Here is a 5,048-nt window from a genome sequence, read left to right as displayed (position 1 = left end):
ACATGACAAGGAATGTGGCCACATTCCAAGTCACTAGACCGGCCAACTCAAAGAGATAGCGCACGATCTACTGGGTGTACACCAGCCTGAGTAGGGACTCACTCCCTAGTCAGACCCGAATTCGATTAACCATACATGGCAAAAGCCACTTCAGATAGGTCCCACATCAACACAAAAATATGGCATGACAAACATATTTTGCACCATTTAAAAATGAACATACTTAGGACATAGTCCTTATTTAAAAAGAAAGCACACCTCGTTCTATTAAATCCTTCACTTGTCAATCCTTCCCGTTCTCAAATATTATGCAAAAATCATCCTTTTTAAAAGAACATAATATGCAAAAATTATACTTTAAGAAGATAATTTAATTTCAACAATGCATACATGTATAAATCTTACCCTTCGGTCTCTCTTTGGAATTTCTAAAATATATGTGATGTTAGCACATTGTATTCATCCTTCTATTGACTCCGTCCGAGCTCTCGTCATTCTTGTATTCCAATTCCAGTCCGACTCAAATAAACAAGCAGCCTAAGTCTCCTAATTAACTCATTAGCCGACATCTGTAAATATAACCCCATTCCGTCCTACTATTTATCAATAATGTTTGAAATCATATCTTATGGCCAAATATGTTAAATAGTAAAAGTGGCCATACTTATCTCTCTCTTTCTCATTACGCAAATTCCAAAAATGGCATTTGAAAAAAATGTCCAGTTCCTTCTTATGTCATCCAATTCCATCTGCATTCTCTCCCGCCGTCTCCGTCGCTCAGCTCTACCAAAGCTGATGATTCCCTCGACCTCTCGGTCTCTCATCCATCTCCGTCGCTCCAGCTCGGCTTTCGTCATCGCCGTTCAGCCGAGCAGCCGCTGTCCGCCATTCGCTGCTGCTGTCATGCCCTGAGCTGCCTGCCCGGTTTATCCAGCCTCGGCTGTTCACGGAGAGCGTCGCTGCTGTCCTTTATTCGTCTCCTCTTTCTCTCTTTCTACCGTCATACATCGCCATCTCCCTTCCTCATGCTCGCAGCCTCTCTGCCGGTCAGAACGCAACGTCGTTGCTGTCACGGTGGAGTTGAAGCCTCCCGCCTCAACATCTGCCGGAGTCTAAGAGTCATTGAATCCATCTCATTCCACTCTGCTCCCTGCCATCGCTGCCGAACTGCACCGTTGCGAGATCAAGACCGTCGCTGTGTGTACAGGAAACAGATCTATCGTCGCCTTGCGCCACCACTGCTAATTCGGCGTTGTCGTCACGGCCAAGGATCAGTTGCTATCGCGCCCTCTGATTGCTGTCGCTGCCTCGGTGTGATTCACTGTCATCACAGCTGCTGTCCGTCGCCGCCCTCGCAGCACATCCGCCGCTGCATTTCCACCGCCTCGCACCCTCTCTCTTTTCCTCTCTCGGTCGAAGGTAAGGCTGCACTTCCCCGGTCAGAATGCAGCGCTGCTGTCATCACCCAACGCCGGTACTGCTGCTTTGCTCCCTCCGTCAGCCAGTCTCTCCTCTCTTTACGTCATTCCCCGATCGGGAACTGAAAGCCATCGCCTCTCCGTCGCAACCGATCGCCGCTGCTGTTCGTAAGCAAGTTCGCTGCTGCCGCTGCCGCCCCGCTACAGCCGCTGAGATCGCCAACGTTGTTGCTCCGCCGGGACAGCCTGCAGCTGCGCCTCCGATTTCTCTCCTCTCCCGTCTCCTATTTGATTCCATTTTAACTGTAGGATATGGATTCCACTGCTTTCTCTCAATTTGCTTTCAATTTCAGCAAGAACCGACGCCTTCATTCTCTTATCTCTCTCTACTTTCAGTTAATATGATCGCGAAAAAATACAAGACTCCAGAGTGAACGTGGATAGTGGTATGTATAAACTGAACGTCAAGTCTTCTGTTGAGATTTAGCAGGGATTTGCTCTTAGCGTTAGCATCAATTGTGGTAACCGAAAAGGAAGTGGCGAAGAGCTCTAACTTGAAGAAATAAAAGCTAACTCAGTCTTCTCAAATATTGGGCTTCGAAATAAAATTTCATTAAGGAAAATTGGGCTTGGACAAATAAATAAATTGGTGCGGAAAAAGAATAATAGATATAGACCCAAAATGTAATATTCTTCTCTCGATAAAAGAAACAAAGGCGAACAAATTTACAGATGCACAAACGACGTCTTTCGTTGACAAATAAAAAGCCATAAATGTAACATCCCGAATTTCCGAACCCTAATCTTAGAGCCCTAGAATTAATTATTGATGACGTGGAAGATACGAATTACTCCCTCCGTCCAGCAATAGTAGTCCCATTTCTCCAAGGCACGGGTTTTAAGAAAGTTTTGGAATGTGTAATAAATGGTGTGTGATAGTGGAATTTGGGACCCAACTCAATTGTGTTAAACATTTTTGCTTCATCTTGCATTCAAGATTGAAAAAGAAGCTGCCAAATTTTTTTTTTCCTGCATTGCATACCATTTCAATGAATCCAACACATAATGAAATTTATTTCAAGCTGCCAATATATTCATGTACATAAATTAAAAACTGAATTTAAAAAAACCCTCAACTTAAACAAAATGTCTTCCATTACTAGCAAAATGAGTGGAAATCTGCTCCAAATCTGAACCAAAATTTCAAATCAACCACCATCCATGGCATAGCTTTCAGATCTGGAATTTTCCATCCGAAATCCGAATCTTAACCCATAGAAGGGGGTTAGGGTTTCAGAGTGTACTGGGGAAGAGGAGGAGGCGGCGTTTGGGAGGAGGAGGAGGAGTAGGTGGCGGTGGCGGTTGGGAGGAGGAGGAGGAGGCGGCGGCGGCGATGACGATTGGGAAGAGGAGGAGGAGGCGGCGGCGACGGTGGCGATTGGGAGGAGGAGGAGTAGGCGGCGGCGACGATTGGGAAGAGGAGGAGGAGGAGGAGGAGGCGGCGGCGACGGTGGCGATTGGGAGGAGGAGGAGGCGGCGGCGATTGGGAGGAGGAGGAGGAGGGCGGCGATTGGGATAGTGAGATGAGAGTGAGAGAGAATGAGGGAGAGAATGAGGGTGAGAGAGTGAAATTAAAGTTGGGTGGGGGGTGTTTTTTATGGCAATTCTGTAAATTAGTGAGAATGGGGAGGGTAATTAAATTGTCCAAATATGGTAAGTAGAACCGGGACTCCTATTCCCGGACGTCCCAAAACGGAAAAACGGGACTTCTATTGCTGGATGGAGGGAGTATTTTGATGAGTGAATTTATTGCACGAGTTTCCTTGACCGGGAAGTTTGAAAAGTCAAATTTGTTGACTATGTGATGTGGCATGTGATTTATTGAATTATGAGATTATGTGGTAAATTAATTGTTTAAGGGTGAATGAGAATATTAGAGAAAATTTCCATAAATACTTGCCACCCAATTCTTGAGATTTTCGACCCCCTTGAATTTTTGAAGAAGAAATTCTATTTTTCCGATTTAATTTAATTCTTGGGATATTTATCCAAATTAAATCCAAGACCCAATTATTCCTTTTCTCTAGGAGAAAATCGAAACCCCCTCCCCCCCCTTATTTTATTAAGTGATTTTCGAAAATCACTATAGTTGGGAAGGGAAGAATTATTTTATTTGATCCCTTAATTGATTTCTTTCCATACCTAGAATTTAAAAATTTTACCAAATCTTTCCATACTTCAAGAGATCTTGCCTTACCTTATTCTAGGCAATATTAAAAATCCATGCCTTATTTAAAGGACATAGGAGACGCCACTTTCTACTCCAAATTGGGAGAATTCTTATTTTTATTTTGCTCCGTGATATTTTATTCTACTCCGTAAAATATACCAAAACAAAATCTTGGCTAAATAAATAGCCTAATTTTCGAAACCTTCATGATTGTGCCTTAGGGCATATTTTTGGTATTTCTTCTTCCCTACTCTATAATATTGATTATTTAATTGTGGAGAATAACATCTTACCAAATATTCTAAAGATCTCATTGGACTCTATAAATAAGAACCAAAACCCCTAACCCTAGCCCCCATAATTTCGAAACCCCCTCCCCTCACTCTCTCAAATTTTTCTTCTTGAACTTCGTCACCGATTTCTATGGTCATTGGTTGGACGCTTACGCGTACGGGACTACCCATTACGAGGGAATCATGCGACTTATCCACATACTGCCTTCCCCTTGGAGCGAGTGGACCGCTCAAGCCTCAGTATCCTAAACTTGGTTTAGCCTGCCCAAATACACGCCTCGAGGAGACTTCGTTGGCCTAATAGGATTCTTACTTCCGGCCATGTCTGCCGCCGTTGACGGACCTCCACTCCATCCGCCAACGCAGAGGTACTCGCCAGGAGCAGCACGGCAGATGAAGTATCGCGATGATGAGGAACCGCACGTTGCTCGCGTTCCCCGTAAAAGGACCCTTAGGATGCGCGTTTCGGCCCCTCGAAGGATCATAAGAGAGGCCGAAGAGATGCTTACCTCGATTCCTTCGCCCCTAAGCGACGAGAAGAAAGACGAAGAGATGGGACCGTTCGAGAAGGGAGAGAGTTCGAACGCGGAGAGTGTTGGAGAGTCGGAAGAACCCGAAGAGGACGAGGGCGGAGATGTCTAGTGCTCGGATAGTGATTTTGTTTTTCCTTTCCCCATGTTTTTGAATTCTAGAACTTCTATTTACGTTATTATTTTCTTCCGCGATTGTACCGCTCCTTTTTCATTCATTGTACCAAGACCTTTTGGGATCACTTTTTGAAATTTAATGGGGAATTCGTACCTTTCATTCTATTATCTGGCAAAGAGCCGTCTTCACTCTGTTCTATCTATATGGCGTGAATATACTTGCTCGTTCTATTATCTTCCAAGTGTTTTCCACCTTATGGTGCAACCTTACTATGTTCTCTCTTGCACGACTGTTTTTCCTTACAACTGCTATTGTGTGGTCTTTCTTTAGACCCTGCTTGTGAATGAGTTAAAAATTTCTTTTTCTTTTCTTTCAAAGTACCCTATCGCTACCTTGAGTTTTAAATAAGTGGGCTAACAACTCGAGTGTGATGAATCAGAATGCCGCCTAGACGCAACG

Source organism: Salvia hispanica, chromosome 1, assembly GCF_023119035.1.
Source record: "Salvia hispanica cultivar TCC Black 2014 chromosome 1, UniMelb_Shisp_WGS_1.0, whole genome shotgun sequence".
Classification (NCBI taxonomy): Eukaryota; Viridiplantae; Streptophyta; class Magnoliopsida; order Lamiales; family Lamiaceae; genus Salvia; species Salvia hispanica.
Note: the sequence above shows the minus strand (reverse complement) of the source record.